At 51.3% G+C, this 18,354-nt stretch overlaps 1 protein-coding gene across 13 annotated transcripts in view; it reads right to left on the reverse strand.

Annotated features, from left to right (window-relative positions):
* Positions 2,048-18,354, reverse strand: part of MAB21L3 (mab-21 like 3) — a 78,366-nt gene continuing 62,059 nt past the window's right edge. Inside the window, exons 7-10 of one of the 13 annotated variants that reach the window (XR_002343482.1) lie at positions 10,002-10,078; positions 9,446-9,571; positions 8,619-8,707; positions 6,147-7,289 (exon numbers count right to left, since the gene is read on the reverse strand). The gene's annotated coding sequence lies outside the window, so the exon portion shown is untranslated. Of the gene's footprint in view, positions 2,244-4,523; positions 9,572-10,001; positions 10,079-18,354 lie in introns of those variants that run through there. The other 12 variants (XR_002343479.1, XR_002343480.1, XR_002343475.1 and 9 more) reach the window with 12 other exon arrangements.

Raw genomic sequence — 18,354 nt, forward strand, 5'->3', positions numbered from 1 at the left:
TTCAGAAATCCCTTCCTAAACACTCTCGCCCAATTAGATTGATTCCTCTGTAGAATTTCATGGCATATTAATTGCAATTGTCACTTTCCTGTATTACTTTAATGCCTTGTCTCTTCCTCGCCAGGGACTTGTAAACTCTTAGATACCAAGAAGAGCAGCCTACGATTCAACTTTGGGTCTCTTCCTCTGGGTAACTGGCGGCCCTGTGAAGCGAGTGGGCATTCAGTAAGTTTCTTCTTGAACTTGGGGTCAGAAACCCCGGGGTTTGAGGCTCGCCTTTGCAACCAGGGGCTGTGGTCTCTCTCAGGTTGTTAGACCTCTCTTAGCTTTGCTTACCTGTAAAATGAGGATGTTGAATGATCTAGGACACACAAAGCTGAAACTGCCAGACCCTATTAAAGGTCCTGAGATCTGTTCCAAATCTCAGATTCTATGATTCTGTTACTAGAAGGGGGACCATTTCCAGGGCCCGAGAAGAGGCTCTTGTCAAACATTTGAAAACGAACTGTCCAAGGAGGTACATGTACTGATAAAGCAAAAGAATCTTTGGGAATAGGCGCCAGGACGGAGAGCAGCAGAGAAAGGGAACCCCAGGGAACTGCTCTGCCATGTGCTCACCGTCTTGGGTTTTACAGAGGAGGAGTTGGTTCCTAGGTTGTTTCTGCCCATCATCCTGCCCATATTCGGTCTGACTCGGGGCCCTGCTGGCAGCATGCGCATCTCCCAGCCAAGATGGATCCCAGCGCGAGGGCTTCTGGGAGGTTGGCAGGACATATGACTGGCTGGTGTCTCTTCCCTCCTTTTGATCCCTCCCGAATTCTCTGGTTAGTGTGCGGTGACAGCACCAAGCTCCTTATTGAGAGCTCCTATTGTGAGACAACCCACGCAAGTGGTCATCATTGAGCCTGGCCAAGGCAGGTGGTTTCAGTCAACGTTTCCCTAAGGATTCTGTGTAGTCTATTCTTCTCCCTGAAAAAATAAGTCTAAACTAAAAATAAGTCTAAATCAGCTCTACCTATACGGGGTATAGTTGGCCCCTGGGTTTGAGGTGGAGACAAATTCTCTGATTCTCCAACCATAGAGAGGTGGGGTCAATGTCCCCTCCCTGTTATTCTGGGCTGTTCTGTGACGTTCTTTGACCAATAATACATTGCAGCAGATGTGACAGTGTCTGCAGGGTCAGGGTGAGGGAGAGAGGGTGAGGACGGAGTTGGGAAGGTTGAGTCTGCAAAGAAAGACCTTTAATAGGGTCTGGCAGTTTCAGCTTTGTGTGTCCTAGAACACTCGGTGTTCAAGACCTGAACTACTAGGTAAGATGTCTGGCCACCTTGATGGAAATATTCACTGCACAGGGAGGCCTTGGGCCTACAGGGAGAGAGGGGGGCCCGGGGAGTCAAGCCTTCCAGCCACCGCTGCCAAGGTGCCGGATGTGTGAGTAAAACAGTTTTGGACCCTCTAGATCAGCTCTACCACCTGCTGGCCACCACCACGTGATCCCAGTGGACACCACCTGGAGCAGGGGACTCACGGCTGAGCCCGGCCCTGCTTCCTGAGCTACTAAAGCGCAATACACAATAAAACGGTTGCTGTTTAAGTCACCAAGTGTAGGCTTGTTGATGATGCAGCCAGAGACACCCAGAACACTGAGGTGACAGCATTAGGTACAACTCTTTGCAGTTGAACATGCAAATATTTGACACAGGTTGGAGAAAACATGCAAATCCACATTCATAAGACGGGCTTATGGAAGTGCATGGCATTTTGTGCTCTTCCCACTGCCTTTGATTTCTGGAGTCAATGAAATGGCCTGTGGACACATTTCTAGGGCAAACTGCGCAGCCACTAAAAACAAGGGCCTCCTTGAGAGAGATGCTCAAGGCCCATGATGGAGCACGGAGCACTGTCGGGACTCGTCCAGAGGATGTAGGAGGCAGGAAATTATAATAAAGGCTTGAGAAGGTGGAGCCGTCGTTCAAAGAGGGCTTTGTGTGCTCCCCGAACCCAGTGTAGCCATGTCCTCCGGCGAAATTGTCAGTTCAGAGAGATCTGTGATTTGCAAAGGGGGTTTTTATTTCCTCCTCGCCCGGCTAATTTAAACCTCCCCCACCCCAAAGGAGATTTCTAGTGCAGTAGAATAAGGACACTTTCAGAATCACAGCCTCTTTTTCTGAATGTGTTTCTTATGTAAATGCTGCATCAGAGCCATTTCCCTCTTCTTTACACTTTAATTCTGCTTTTAAAACCTGCAAAATAGAAACACAGAGAAAGACACCTTGAAAATACTTTGGGTTTCATCTCTTTTCCATTTATACCTCAGGCTCCCCACATTTCAAAAAAAAAATCCTTGTTCTTCAGGTTGAGCATATTTTAAACTCATCTGTTGAACTGGGAAAGCAGGGAAAAAAAGGACGATTTCTGTACATTTGGGCTGTCCAAATATACCAAGAAATACGCGGCACTTCACAATGATCTAATGATCCTCAGGATGCCACAGTAAAGTCAGGTGGCCCAGAGCAGAGGAGTCGGGGGAATTTAAAGAGGCCCCTCCCCCCATCAATGTTTGTGGAGGCCATTCGGGGGAGGGGAAGAAAAAGGCCAGGCTGCATAGGTCCCTTTCGAGAAGGTTTTCTATTTTTCCTGTCCCCCTCCCACTTCTCCACCCACTGCCCCGAGGTAGAACTGGCCACGATTTAGTGTTTGTGGTCCACTCACGGTACCCCCATCCGGGGACTATCATAAAAAAACCTAGCTGTAGTGATTCGTTCCTATCTACTTGCCTGTTTGTGAGCATAAGCAGGGAGGGGAGAAGGGTTACAGCTCGTCTCTATAGCCCCACACACAGCAAAAATACTAAAGAGTAAAAATACAGTGAATGAATGGATGAATGAATGAATGAGTTTCGATTCCAGCTCAAGCACTTCCTAGCATCATTTCCTTGGGCACCTTCTTTCACCTCTGAGACCACTCCGGTTTCCTTCCCTGAGATGGGGAGAGTGGCAGCCACCTCCTGGGTAGTGGTGAGGCACTAAGGCGTCATGTTTGTGAAGCATGTAGCAGAATGTGCCAGGCCCCAGTAGCTTCTCAGCTAAGGTTCTGCCCCTCCTCCAGACGCACCCCCCAAAGCCTAGCTGAGCCCACCATGCAATGAACCTGGCCTCTTCTGGGCTGGCGGGGGGTAGGGGGTGGCCGGCATCTGCAGGGCTTGGTGTCCCCCAAACATTGCTTTACCTTCCTGGCTGTCACTTCAATCTATTCCCTTAAGACCTGGGAATAGATTCTATTCAAAAGGCAAATGGGGGGGGTGGAGAAGAAGGGGACACTTCAGGCTGTTATCAGTCAGGGAAACCTCAGTGTGGGTGTGACAGGGAGAGCAGAGGATGGAGGAAATTGGGAGTGTTGGGAGTCAAAGAAAATAATCCGGCGGTATACGAGGAGAGATCAGGGTTCAAATGTGAGTTTTTCCTGCTGCTGAAAGAGTGCACGTTACTTAACCACTGTGAATTGTAGTTTTCTGACCTGTAAAAGGGGGCTCATACTAGATGATATACAGGGTGACCCTGGGAGTTAAGTGAAGCATTGTGACCAATGCTTAGTAGATGCTGGGTGCTATCGCCTCAGGAGGTGCGGTGAGTGCTGGGCAGAAGAGTGTGCCCCGCGGGTGGCTCCGCCACTTAGCAGCTGGCAAAGCTAATAAAGCTCTCTTCTTGGCCCGTCCAGGCCGTGGTTATTTTTTCCCTTCCCTGGTCTCAATTTTCTCAGGTTCTGCTCTTTGCCTGGGCCAGCTGTGACCACAGTGACAGCCACCTAAATTAATTATGAGAGAATGCACCTCAAATCCCAAACCAGAGAGAGGCGAGAGTACAACAATAATATTTCATTCCAGCGGAGGCAACGGGCCTCAACCTCAGCCCCAGGAAGGAAATGGTGAGAACGTTCCACCAATTCAATCGAAAGCCAGGAGAAAATTTCAGAAGAAGGGAGATGATTGAGCCGGCGGGGCGGGGCGGGGCCCGCGTGGCGGCGGCTGGGATGCGCCGCGGTGCAGCCCGGCGCTGCGGGCGCAGGTGGGAGCCCGATCGCGCCCTCCCCGCCGGGCGTCCATAAAACCCTCCCGGGCCCCGGGCGCTGTGCCCTGGTCCCTTGGTTTTTCTTCCGGGCGCCTGTCTTCTTCTCCCACCCACACCCCGCCTGCGGCTTCCGCAGCCCCTTTCCAGGTGCCCCAGAGGGGACCGCGGGTCGGCGGCAGAGCGGGCGCATCAAAGCGCAGGAGCGCCAGCCGCAGCCCGGCCTTTGTCGCCCTCTCCCCGCCCCTTCCCTGGCTCCGCCTTCCCTTCCTTTCTCTTTCCCTCCTTTCTCTCCTCCCTCCCACTAATTCCCCCTTTCCTCCCCGCCTTCTTCCTTCCTTTCTTTCCACCCGGTGCAGCACCACCGCCCCCGCGCCACCCCCCACTCCCCGCCACGCCCGGCGTCTAGAATGCCCCAAGAGAGCTGAAGCCAGGGCAGCGATCCCGGGCCTCGTTGACCTTTTCTCGCTTTGCAATGAGAGGGAGTTGGAAAGCCATCCTCACGGCAGCGGGCCCTGGCCGGCTTGTCCCACTCGGCTTGCGGTGCTGCTGAGAGATCCAGAACCGGATCCTTTTCTCGGGCATTTCACAGCCCCCGCATTGTCCTGTGTGCCCTGTCTAGGTGGCCCCAGCTCCAGTAAACTAGTCAGCCTCTGTGGTCCCCAGACACCACCTCTGAGAGCACCATGCTGGGGGCGGGGGGGAGAGTGAAATGTAACAAAGCAAAGACACCTGCCCCTCGCCCTGCTGGCTTCTGGGTACAGAGGCGCTGCCACAGAGCTCAAGGGGTTCTCTGGGCTCAGATGGGGAAGAGGCGGCAGGTGGGAGCACCGGGCCCACCGCTAGGGTGGGACAGGAAGGGAGCCTCTCAACACTAAGACTGCAGGTCCTTCTAGCAAGGCTGGGCCCCAGAGCAGAGTGGCGCTCTATCCAAATGCGGTCCCACGTGCAAAGCCTCTGACACTTCCTCCTCTGCCGGAATGGTTTCTACTCTAGGTCACAGTCTCCAGGAAAGAAAAAAGAATCGTGATCTGAATTGTTGTGGAAAATGTACTTAACATCTTAAAGTTTATTTTTAGAGCTCAGGTCTGCTGCCCTTCTCACCAGAGATGAATTCTGGAGGGGCTCTCAGCTTTACTGACCTTGAAGAAAAGATTTCAGAGATGAGAGAAAAGCAGGGAGAAGCAAGTCCTGTCCTGGGAGAATAGGTTTTTGGCTACGCTTGCGGCCCTTACCTGCCTTGACAGGGAGGCAGCCCTGGGCTGGGTCCACCAGGCATCCTGCATGCATCCAATAATGCCAGGACTGACCATGGGAATCCTTTCCAGGGGTGCAGGGCATCGCCCCTCCCTTCTTCCAAGCCTAGACACCTCAAAAGAGAGGTCTTCCCTACCCACTCCCATCCCACCCCCCTCATGCCCCCGCTTTCCATAGTCACTCACTTAATTCTCACCTAACACTGTTGCCACCCCCATTTTACAGATTAGAAGACAGCCATAGAGGGCTTAAGCAATTTGTCTGATGTCATGGAGCTTTCTGATTATTTCCCTCATCCTAAGAGAGCCCCCACCTGTGGGCACCCTGTCTAAGCCAAAGAGCACGTGGACAGAGGTCACACCCTGGGCACAGGCTGCTGAAGAGGGGGAGGGAAGCCAGGGGCTGAGGGGGAGGGAGCTCGAGGCAGCGCAGAACTGCTGCAGTGGGAGTGACTTTGCATCAGCCCTCTGGCAGCCGGTGCCAAGAGCTGCCTCTCCCTGCCAGGCTGCAGAATCCATCTCCTACATCCACCTCTTGAACTGGTACTTCTTTCCTAGCAGCCCATCAACAGCCTAGGATCTGACTCTCTCTCCATCAGAATCCAAATAGTCACAGGTTGTAACAGCTCCCCCGCTGCCCCCCTGGTCCCCAGGTCTCCCAGCTTTGAGGGCAGTGTGGAGGCTAGGAGTACAGTCTCCAGACACCTAGAGAGGAGCCTGGAGGCATCTCAGAGGGTGATGCTGCTCCCCACTGGGACCAATCAGAGGCAGAATGACTAGAGAGGGGAGAGCCCCTCCTGGGTAGGGGCAGGGGCTCTGATCAGAAGGGGATAGAGAGTGGGACACGGTCCTGCCACGGCTCAGGGGACTCTTGGGCCCTGACCTTTCTTTGACTCAAAAGCTACCTGTGAACCAAATGTCTGCCAGCTCCCTTCTGATAAGAACAGGAGAGGCACTGCCATGGATGGACAGAGCAGGACAGGGGAGCAGAAAGCGGGGGGTGTAGGGGGAAGGTTGGAGGGGCTGTTCCTATGGGAACAGCATCAAGCCAACAAAGAATCAAGCCGCCTCCCTCCTCCAAGCAAGGTCTGTATCACCCTGGAGCCTTGCAGAGGCCCCTGGAGCAGCACAGGAAGGATGCCAAGGCTGCTATAAGCCACTAGGGGCATGTTGAGACCTCACCACACTCACATGGAAGCACAGCTGTCTTCTTCCACACACAGACCTTGACACACTTTATGCTCATGTTGGTGCATACCCACATTTGCATAAGACACACACACACACACACACACACACACACACGGGCAAAATAAAAACATAAAGGGACAACCAGTAAAGCGCACCCTTGTGAGATATAATTTTGTCCGTTTCTACAGACAGATCCAGGCCCACAGGTACCCCATGACAGGCTCCAAGATGTGTCCACTAGGTGTTCCTGGGGAGAGGTCCGGTGGCCCACCGCTGGCCCCAGAGGCCGGGTGTCCAGTAACTGGATGTCTGAAAGCTCGGCTGCTCAAACCAAGGCTGGTTCTAGGACGCTCTGAGAATCCCAGGTATTGCTCTGGAGGTGCTGGGCTTCCCACAGGGATTTCAGACACTCAAACTGGGGTTACCTGAGAAGCTCTGGCAACAACCAGGAAACATCCCTGGGAGAAAGGAGAGCTTTGTCCACCTGGATGGGCTCAAGCCTCCCCGGGGGCTCCTCTTCTCACATGGATGGTGGTCGGCGCTGATCCACATGCTTCTCGGCTTCAGAGTGTCCACTGGCCTGGATGCCACGTATCACGTGGTGGCTTATTCTCTATGAAGATCCGCACAGAAAGAGCACCAGAACCGGAGGCTGAATAGCGCAGGGCTAAAAGCACCAACAATGGAGTCAGACAGCCTGGGCTCAAATCTGTCCTCTATCACAGACTGTGTGTCCCCAGGCAAGTTCCTTAACCTCTCTGGGCCTCAGTTTTCTCACCTGTGAAATGAGAACAATACCTATCTCTTAGGGCTATTGTAAGAAGTACATGGATACTTTTTGGGGTGTTTTTGTCTTTTTAGGGCTGCACCCACAGCTAATGGAAGTTCCCAGGCTAAGGGCTGAATGGGAGCTGTAGCTGCTGGCCTACCCTATAGTGGGGTTCATTACCACTGAGCCACAGTGGGAACTCCTAAATGGATATATCTGAGCAAAGTTCGTAGCGCTGTATATTTCCAGGGCTCTAAAGAGGTGGGTAGATGGGTGGGAGGGCCAGAAGCCCAGGGGCAGGTGACAGGGTGGCTGATGAGGAGAGGAGGGCGGGGAGGGGAGAGGTTAATGGTCTGAAAATGACCACAGCCCCGTCTCCGTGCTGTCAGCTTCGATGTTTCGGAGGGAAAATAAAGAGCATGTTTCTTCCCAGAGTGCAGAGTGCTCGGTCAGAAAGCCACAGAGGACAGGGACATTGTCTTGTTATTGTATGATAATATCAAAGATAATGCCTTCTTCTCAAAGGGGCCAGAAGGATTGCACAGTCAGAGCCCAACCTGCTCGGAGGGGAGCTGTGCTAGGGTGGCCCTGAGGCTCCCAGCTGCCAGCCTTGGTGGCTCCCGCAGTGGGGACAGGAGAACGTGGGCCAAGGGCATTCTGGGGACCCTCCACCCACAGCACCACCACCCTCAGCGCCGCATCCTCAGAACTCCCGCAGCAGATCCCATGCCACGTAGCTGAGCCGCACCTGGAAGCTGCTGACCATGGAGGTCACCAAGCAGCTTAGAAGCCTTGGAAAGGCAGCCCAGGAGAGGCGCCCTCTCAGCTCACTCCGTTGTCAGCAGGAGGTGGGGTTGTGGGCCTGCGAGCAGACTGGCACTTCCTCCCTGCCTCTTCTGCAGCCTCTGTTTACGTTGGAGAAGGTCCCCTGCACAGAGCAGCTAGAGGGATGCTCCACAAGGCAGGGCGGACGTGAGTCCCCTCTGTCCAGCACAAGCCCGGGTGGCACTGTGGACTCCACTTCTGGATGCAGAAAGCCAGGTGGGCACAACTCAGGGGTGAGGGCCTCCCCTCTCTTATCCAAGCTCTGGGTTCAGTGACATGCAGGGAGAGAGGTTTTCTGCTTTGTGTGAAGAAGCAGAGACCCACAGAAAAAGTCCATGAGGCCAAAGAAACTTCGGAGAGTTGCTGACTATAGGGGCAAAGAAAAGCTGCCCAGGATGACATGCGGGTCTGGGAGGACAAAGAGCCGTGACTCCCCCCCATCAAGCATACTTGGTATTTTCCTTTTAGGAGAAAGAGGGAAGCACTCTCCTGCCCTTCTTTTGACTTTCCTACCTTCCTGGGCTCTCGGATGTACACCCTCGTGCCTGTAGCCCATCTGTGTATCTTGGATGTATCTCGTGCCTGTAGCCCATCCTAGGCACCTTCAGCAAAGGATGGATAGACCGTTAGCATTCCCTGAACACTGCAACTGGCACCAGGGAACGCCACAGTCACAACCCTTTTTGCTTGGATTTCTGCAAGGTCGAGGTCTCATACAGGCGTCACAAGACACATAAAAGCATTGTATTCCTGGTGCTGCATGTGGAGGCAGGTGCATAGGAGGTGCTCACAGCTTCTCCATGCCTTCCTCTCCCTGAGGGCATAAGAGCCATGACCCTGGCAGCAACAATGATTGGCACCATTTGCAAGGGTTCGTCATGGGCTGGCACCCTGCTGCCTGCTTTGTATGTACTGTCTCACCTAATGCTCTCAGCAACCCTCTGGGACAGGGACTCTTCCTAACCACATGTCGCAGGTGAGGGAGTTGAGGCACAGAAAAGTTAAGTACTTTACTTAAAGCTGCACAGCTCCTAAGTGACAGAGCCAGCATCTGAACCCGGGTAAAGCCCAAGCATCTAGTTGCCCCTCCCGCTTCAGCTTTTGGCATTCGCTGCCTTGCAGGCACTCACAGCTTTGCACCCTTCTGACTCTCTCTAGGCTCTTTTCCTGCCTCACCACCCTCCACCCAATTTCTCCTGGCTTCTTCTCTTTCCAGATTCACTTTAACTGCACCCCCCTTCCCCAGAAGCTCTCCTATCTGCATGCTCTAAGTCCCCAAGGCTGACCGGAGCGACCCTCATTTGTGCTTCCCTAGCAACATGTGTATGACCCCATTGCACCTGCGAGGAAGGCGCATGGATTGTCTCCCACACAGATCGACAACGATGCCTTATCCATCACGGTATCACTGGTGCCTGGCAGCATGCTTGGTACCTGGTCATTGCTTGTTGAGTTGTGAACATTCCCTGCAAAGGGCCGGAGAGTAAATACGGACTTTGTGAATCAAATGCAGACTCTACGGCTGCCCTCCTCCTCCTAGCTCTTTAAAAATACGAAAGCCATTCCTAGCTTGAGGGTCACACGAGAACAGGCCATGGGACAAATTGTTCCTGCGGTTTATAGTCTGCCAGATGCCCTGTCATTGGGTAAGATGTTTCTAAATGTCTGCTGCCAAAATATCTATTACCAAGGAAATTACTGGTCAAACGAATTCAGTGATTTTCATGTGAGGGCAATACGGGCATTTCAAAATGGCAGGTGGGGGTGGGGCAGATGTGTTTGGTTGTCACAGTGAGGTGGGGGGAGGGAGGGAGCAACACTGGGTGCCCAGGCACCTGGGATACTAAGCATCTGGCAATGCTCAGGGCAGTCCCCCACAATGTGACAGCGACTCACCGAGGAGCACGGGCTGGCTGTTTGATGCTTCTTTCTCACTGCTTCCAGGGGCAGCGTGAAACCATGCTGGGAGCTCACTGCAAGAAAAGGCATTAGAGAACCAGTTCCTTCTCAGATCCAGTTGTTTAGGTAGCACAAATAGGAGAAATAAGTACGCCTTGGAGTTCCTGCTGTGGCGCAACGGGATTGGCAGCATCTCTGCAGCACCAGGATGCAGGTTCAATATCGCAGGTTCAATCCTCAGCCCGGCACAGTGGGTTAAAGGATCCCGGATTGTGGCAGCTTCGGTGTAGGTCAGATCTGATCCCTGGCTCAGGAACTCCATATGCCCCAGAGCAGCCAAAAAAGGAAAAGGGGGAAAAAAGAATGTATGCCTTGAGGCAAGGAGCCTCGTAGGTTCTTTCTTCATGGGATCCCCAGCACAGGCTTTAGACTGGCTAGAGGCTTTAGACTGTGTTTCCTGAGGTCTGCCCAGAGCCCAGTTGGCCCGGAAGAGCTGGAAGATTTCCTGGGGAGTCTGAACAGAAGCAGGGATTCCTCAAAGTGGGTCACAATCTGTCACAAACAGGCCAGATCCATCCGCTCCCCTGTTGAATTTTGGGAGGCACAAAGCTGCGAGTTGGCAGGCTTCATTGAAATGTACAACTGAGCCAGAGAACCATGCAGTGGAGAGGCTTGTTAGCGGTCCATCCAGAAAGAAAGCCCGAGGCAGCCTGCAGAATAGCCCACTTGACTCCCTCTCCCCCCTCCACTTCATCCCTTTGTGTGTCTGGAGTTTAAGCGCATGTTGAGTCTTAAGTACCGATGGTAAAATCTCATATACTGTCATCATGAAAGGGAAACAAACATTAGTTTAACTATTACTCAGATGCTTGCAGGCACTTTAGAAAAATGCACCAATAAGCACCAAAGGGTTCGATCTTCTTTTGAACAGCTTTAACTGTAGTCCCCTATGCCACAGAGACAAAACTGGGTACAAGAGGCTGGGTCTGAGACTACTTCAAGCCTCTATCGGCCATCGAGGAGTTCCTTCCTCTCTGGGAGTCTTCACTTCTCCATTTGTAAAGCCAGAGTGACTGATCCCTTCCCAGCCTTTTCTCTGGCAGTGATTTTGGAAACGCTAAAGAGATGAGGCACGTTGAAGTCTTTTATGAACTATAAAGCACCGTAAAAATATAAAATCCCCCAGGATATCTTGTTTTTGTACAAATTAAAATCTGGTTCTTTGTATGGCGTTCCCACTGTTCCCACTGAGGATGTGAGTTCCACCCCTGGCCTTTCTCAGTGGGTCAAGGAAGCATAGGTCGTGGATGTGGATTGGATCTGGTATTGTGGTGGCTGGGGCATTGGCTAGCAGCTGCAGCTCTGATTCGACCCCTAGCCTGGAAATTTCCATATGCTGTGGCTGCAGCCCTAAACAGAAAAAAAAAAAAAAAAAATCTGTTTTTTTGTAACCATTCCTTCTGCCTTAGAATTACATCTTTTTAGAACAAACTAGCTATTTTTACATGAAAACAGGTCATATCGACCTTTCATCTTGGGGGCCAGATACCAAAGTACCAAGATTACTGCCAATTTTATAGCATTATATGGAAGTTCCATGATAGGATCTCATAAAGCATTCAGTGATTTACTCTGTCATTGATTAATTCTCTCAGTTCACATCCATCCCAAGTCCTACACCTGCCCACCTGTGCGATTGCTATCTCATCTTCCCCATGTCATGGCAACCCCGCAAGGTAGGTTTTCTTATCTCTGTTTTACAGATAAGGAAACTGAGACTTACAGAATTCCAATAACTTGCCCATGGAAATTCAATGAGAAATTAACCATTTTCTTTAAAAACACTTTTTTCTATAAAGTGAAATCTAGTTATTTTAATCTTTGCTAGAAGGCGTAAAACAATATTTCCTTCTTGTTAAATCACCAACACATGCACAACCAGTCTTCAGTAAAAAACAAAATGCGCAAGTGCAAAATAAATTGATGGAGAAAACGCAAATTCTAAAATTTCAAAACATGGGTTGGTCTTTCTTTCCTGTCTTTTTAGGGCCACACAAGCGGCATCTGTGACCTACACCACAGCTCACGGCAACCCTGGATCCTTAACCCACTGAGCGAGGCCAGGGATCAAACCCACGTGCTTGGATGCTAGTCGGGTTCGTTAACCACTGAGCCACCATGGGAACGCCACTTTCTTTTTTTAATGTGCTGAAAGCAGACCCTGGAAATCCATTTTTGAAGAAAAATGGGAAAGGAAGTGACATACGACTAGAAACTTGAGAAAGAATGAAAAAAGATGTGGTTATGAGGACTCTGAGCTGTTTACCCTCCCCTTCTCCAGAGGTCTTTCTTGTTGGTGGATCTCTCATGTGTCTTGAAGGGATGGGAGCTATTTCCACCTCGCATTTTCCCCTCCATTCCTTTAGGCAATGAGCCAGACCCCTCAGGCCTGAAGCACCAATTTTCTGTCCCACCCCTTGTCAATGAACTTTCCTCTGGCTTCAGCGCCTCCAGTATTTCCCTGGCTTCTATGGGCCAGAGAGACCCACGTCCCAAAGCTAATCTGACTCGTGAACAATACGGCAGCACGTCCCAGAGTCTGCTGGGGAGTCACTTTCTTGTCTCCAGTCCTTGACTTTCTCATTCTTAGCTCAGTTTCTGACAAAGCACAAGGACCAGTGCTATCTGTGAGTTGCAGAATGTGAGGGAGGCAGAATACTCTTCTGATCTTCATTTCATTTTTGTCACCCCACCTTCACCTCTGCTGGCCAGGAAAACACAGAATATTATCGTTTCCCTAAAGGCCTTAGGAGCTGCCTCTAACTTTTCAAAGCGCCTCAGTCTAGTGAGGCTGATGCATTGACTCCCCAGACGTGCGTGAATTGAACAGGCCAAGTGTGCAACGTGGAAGCAGGCTCAGCTGGGCACGGGATGTGCCCACAGGGCAGGAGCTATCGCCACTGTCAAGCAAAGATTCCGTCCAACTAGAAACGCCTTCCCCAAGACCTTCGCTATAGAAACCCTACCCAGTTTCAAGATCCACCTCACACTCTTGACCTTGACCGCCTCAGCTGAAGAGCCCCCTCCCCATTGCAGTGCTGCTCTGTACCACCCAGAAGCATGCGCCACCCACCACCACTCATCCCACTTATTTGTCAGAGCCTCTTGGCTTCCCTCCTGGACAGTCAGTTCCTTGAAGGCTGGAACTAAATATCATGCAGCCTTGGGCACAACACAGCCTCTAGCCTAGTGCCTTTCACACCGGAGGTGTTCAACACATGATTGAGTTTTGAAAATAATGCCTTTTTTAAAAACATTTCTGCAGTCTTCCTAGGTCAAAAAAGCATATGTGGGAAAATCTCTAAACTCTTGGAAATGAAACAAAACACTTGAAAATAATCCTTTAGTCAGAGAGGACATCTCAAAGAAAATGGGAAGATATTTGGAAACAAACGAAAATGAAAATATATCAAAATTCTTGGGGTGTGCTTACAGGATTAGATGCTTATATTAGAAAAGAAGAGTGGTATCAAATCAAATCGATCATCTAGTCTTTTACCTTAAGAAACTGGAACAAGAGGAGCAAAATCAACCCAAAGCAAAGGCAGAAGGAAGGAAATAACAAAGCAAGAGCAACTACCAATCAAGTCGAAGACAGAAAAACAATAGAGAAAAATCAGTGAAACCAAAAGATGGTTCTTTGAAAAGATCAATAAAACTGATAAACATCTAATTTTAAAAGGAGAGGAAACACAAACTACTAACATCAGGAATGAAGGTGAGATATCACTATGGCCCCTGTAGACATTAAAAAGATAATGAGGGGAGTTCCCATCATGGCGCAGCGGAAATGAATCTGACTAGGAACCATGAGGTTGTGGGTTCAATCCCTGGCCTCGCTCAGTGGGTTAAGGATTCGGCGTTGCCCTGAGCTGTGGTATAGGTCACAGATGTGGCTCAGATCCCACTTTGCTGTTGCTGTGGCTGTGGTATAGGTCGGCAGCTATAGCTCCGATTAGACCCCCAGCCTGGGAACCTCCATGTGCTGCAGGTGTGGCCCTAAAAAGAAAAACAAACAAACAAATAAACGAAACATGAGGGAATCACCAAACAACTTTACATTCAGAAATCTGATTATTTATTTGTCTCTTTTAGGGCTGCACCACCAGCATCTGGAAGTTCCCAGGTTAGGGGTCGAATCCGAGCTGTATCTGCCAGCCTACACCACAGCCACAGCAACTTGGGATGCAAGCTGTGTCTGCAACCTACACCACAGCTGGCAGCAATGCCAAATCCTTAACCCACTGAGCAAGGCCAGGGATCAAACACGCAACCTCATGGGACCAACCAAGAGTTCAATTCACCTGTAAAAGAGAAGACTTCCAAGCCTTAAATGCTTGCTCTCCGTGTCTTTTCATCTCATTATTTTCTTTTCTACTGTGAGAGTAAGGTCTTTCACCACGACCCGAGGAAACCCTCGGGGGTGCTAGTAGAAGAGCAAGAAGGAAGATGACCACAGCATTCCGAGCTGTTTTCTCTAATTCTCTGCAACTTCACTAAACCCCTTGTCTGAGAGACCCTCGACTCCCCATCCCTGCCCTTCCCATGGAAGCATGTCTGCTCATGGAGGGGGAGGGTGCACCTGGAGGGGGCCCGCTGGGGTGCTGCCGATTGACCTGTTTGGGAGGGGTGGTGATATGCCAGGAACACACCAACAAAAAGTGTGCTACTGAAAGACTGTATCTTTTGGTGTATCTCTCCCCTTCTTTCAATTCAGTTAAGATTTATCAAATATCCAGAGGCATATTTGATAGCCAGCAATTGCTTATATCCCTTCTTCATCAGAGAAGTAGATCGTTAAGGCATTTTTAGAGAACGTGCATTAAAATGGAATCACAGCTCAAGATGCTGTGGGAATTTCTGCCAGAATGCTAGAAGCCACCAGGAAACCCTAGCTTATTTCCCCTTGGTCACCCTACTGAAACCACATCTCGCTGGGGTGATGGTGGGCTCAGGCTTGACTCTGGCTGCTGTTTCCCAAGGCTGAGTCATCCCACACCAGCCTCACAGGGATAATAAGCTGGCAAGAGGGCTGCAGGGGCGAGAGAATTCTGGAAGGCACAGAAGATGGCAAAATGAGTCCGAGACTGTGTTGGAAGGGGCAGGCGGCTAAGGAGGAAGTTTACAGGGTCTTCACAACTTGTGCTGGGTGAGCAGGCGAACAGACAGGCCACGTTTCACACATTTCATGCACCAGCACCAGCAAATCACAGCAAAGGGCAAGAGATGACTCCATCTGGATCTTTCTGGGAGCATGAGGAGGCACAGGGCATGCTTTTGAGGGATATCACTTTTTTTTTTTTTTTTTTTTTTTGCCTTTTAGGGCCATGCCCTCAGCATATGGAAGCTCCCAGGCTAGGGGTCAAATTGGAGCCACAGCCACAGCAATGCGGGATCTGAGCCACCTCTGCAACCTACACCATAGCTCATGGCAATGCCGGATCCTTAACCCACTGAGCGAGGCCAGGGATGAAACCCGCATCCTCATGGATACTACTCAGGCTCATTACCACTGAGCCACAATGGAAACTCCCTAGCAAAGTCAATTGTGTGGCTCCTGGGCTTGAAGCAACAAATCCTAATGGTTGGAAGAGGCATGACCCTGGGGGACAAATTTTAAGAAAGAGTAAGAAAGAACCCAATTGCTTCTCAGGCAGCCTAAGGTTACCCTGAGAGCTCAAGACTCTCTTCCTCAAGAATCATGAATGATAGATTCAGAAATAATATTTTAAAATATCCCTCTATCCAGAAGCTTTCTTCTTTGCCGGGGGTGGGGGGTGGGGGGACCTTAGCCTGCCTTAGTGTTCCCCAAACAAATCCAGTATGAGGGCCTAGAATAGTCCTGAACTGATTTCAAGATTATGGGGGACTTTAGGGAGTTCCTTGGCGGCCTAGCAGGTTAAGGATCACTTAGCTTGCTAGTCACTGCTGTGCTGAGGGTTTGATCCCTGGCCTGGAGGTCATCTTTATAGGCAGGTATGGGAGCTGTGATGTTCCAGACACAACAGGAGTGTGGGGACCAAGAGGGGCCGGCTGGGTGAGGGACCATGGGTTCGGCTGAAGTGTAGGGGGAGTGTGGAGGGGTTGGGTTAGATTAGGTTAGATTAGGTTAGGTTAGGCTGCGATAGGTTAGCTTAGGTTAGGTTAGGTTAGGTTAGATTAGGTTAGGCCTGCCTCAGGGAGGCCCCAGATGGCTGTGTTTGTTCACTCGGTCACAGGAACCCATTCAAGTGTCTGTAGTGCGAGAGGCTGGCCAGAGATGGGGGTTAGTGCTGTGACCCAGTCGTGACACTTTATCTGGGGAGAGTGGAGAGTGAAAACAGGGTGTTAGAGGCAGCAGCAGGCGCTCCTGTGAGAGGTGACAAGGGCCTGAGCTGGGGAGAAGTGCTGGGACTATGCAGGGAGGGCACTTCCTGTAAGACCAGCCTGCTCAGGTAGCAGCAGGCGAAGGACTATGGCAGCTGAAGGACAGCAAGGCCACAGAGGCCCCGGCTCCTGGGCCAGAAAGAGAAAAGGGCAACGAGTTAGGCTGAGAAGAGGGCACCAAGTGTGTGCTTGGGGCATCTGAAGGTTGAAGGCCCAGGGGGATGTGTAGTGACAATGACCAGCCAGCTGTCAGAATGTAGAGATATGGGTGTGGCTGACAAGCCCTCTAATCACTGAGCCAAAAATAGTCCATGGAGCAGAGCTGGGGAGCCTTTTAAGGCAGCCTGCAGGATTACGGTCCCTCTGACGGGACCCTAGAGCTCACTCCTCTCTACAGAAGGGGAATCTGAGGCCTAGACGGTTTGGGTGACTGCCCAAGGTCACACAGCCAGTTTGTCCTCCCTAATTCTTACAGGAGGTCAATGAACTTTTAGGTGATTGAAAAATTAAAATACAACAGTTCAGAGCTCCCTGGTGGCTCAGTGGGTTAGGGATCTGGCACTGTCACTGCTGTGGCCTGAGTCACTGCTGTAGCACAGGTTCGATCCCTAGCCTTGAAACTTTTGCATGCTGTAGGTGTGGCACCCCCCCCCCCAGTAAAATAGCCCCTGGCCTGCCTCTAAGTACAAAGCTGATGAGGGTACTGTCGTAAGGAAATAAAATGGTCTCTGTTGCCACCCAGATAAGAGCAAGCTTCGAAGGAAATTGGGTGCAGGACGGGTGGTGGCTTGGATTTTATTTGCTTTTTGGTTTCTGCGTGCTTTGTCTCTTACAGCAACCCCCTCCACCTCCACCCCAAGGGCCACAAATAATGATCAACTTGTTCTGAGTCCTGAATTCATAACCTCTCGCTGAGAAAATGTTTCCAGACTCCTGGGAAAGGGAGGGCAGGGAAAAAAACCAAGCTTCGTCCTGGACCCCACATTCCTTTCTTCCTCACCGAAAGGCCATCGGTCCAATTACAAACTCCAGGACTTTTAAGAAAAGCAAACAAAAGCTGAACCACATGGCAAAGGTCACCCGGCCTGTGAGGGAGTGAATGATTAACTCCCTGGAAAGTGAGTTTTGAGGATTTTTTTAACAGCGTTCAAAGGTGCCACTTAGAAAAATTTAGCTCAGGGCAAATTCTAAGCGTGGCTTTCACTCCCACCAGGGTCCCATGTGACCCCCTCCCCCCCCCTCCTCTGGAGACCTTGACCCCTGTCCACGTGAGGAGTGTCCTATGCCCAGAGCCCTTCCTTCCAGGCCCTGCTCCCTTCGTTCCTGTGGGCTCTTCAGGCAGCAGAGCCAGCAGGAAGGGCCTAGGCTTCTGCTAGGAGCCCAGGTCCCCGTCTGCATTGCCTCCGCCTGTCTCTACTGCCATTGGCACCGGGCACCGTGAGAACTTCATTAGGGTAAATGCACAAAACAGCGGCTTGGTTTGCTTCCAGAGGGGTGGCCTTGGGGGAGTTTCGCTTTCTCCTTCAGCCTCCACGGGGTCATCAGCAAAATGGGTTGATAAAGGTTATCTACCCCAAAGGGATGCTGAGGGGGATTAAATGAGATAAAGCACAAAGCCCTCCCCACATGTGCCCGGCACAGTGGAAGTTCACATCTTGGCATCCTGTCCTTTCCGGTCCTGGTACATTCCCCAACCCTCTCCTCAAGCCTCCTACCAGGACGCCTCCGGGTTTCTACTTTGCCCTCTCCTTTTCCTGCAGGCATCCTCTAAGGAAAAGGGGTCCGTGGGAGCACGGCAGCTTTCTTCCCTCTCCCCCCCGCCTCGCCAATCTTGCAGGGAAGGCAGCTGAGCGGGCCCCGGGCCCCGGGAGCACAGCCCGCCCTGTGTCTCAGAACAGCCTTTCTGGGCACTGGGTGAGCTGTG

This window comes from Sus scrofa, chromosome 4 (genome assembly GCF_000003025.6).
Source record: "Sus scrofa isolate TJ Tabasco breed Duroc chromosome 4, Sscrofa11.1, whole genome shotgun sequence".
In the NCBI taxonomy this organism is placed as follows: Eukaryota; Metazoa; Chordata; class Mammalia; order Artiodactyla; family Suidae; genus Sus; species Sus scrofa.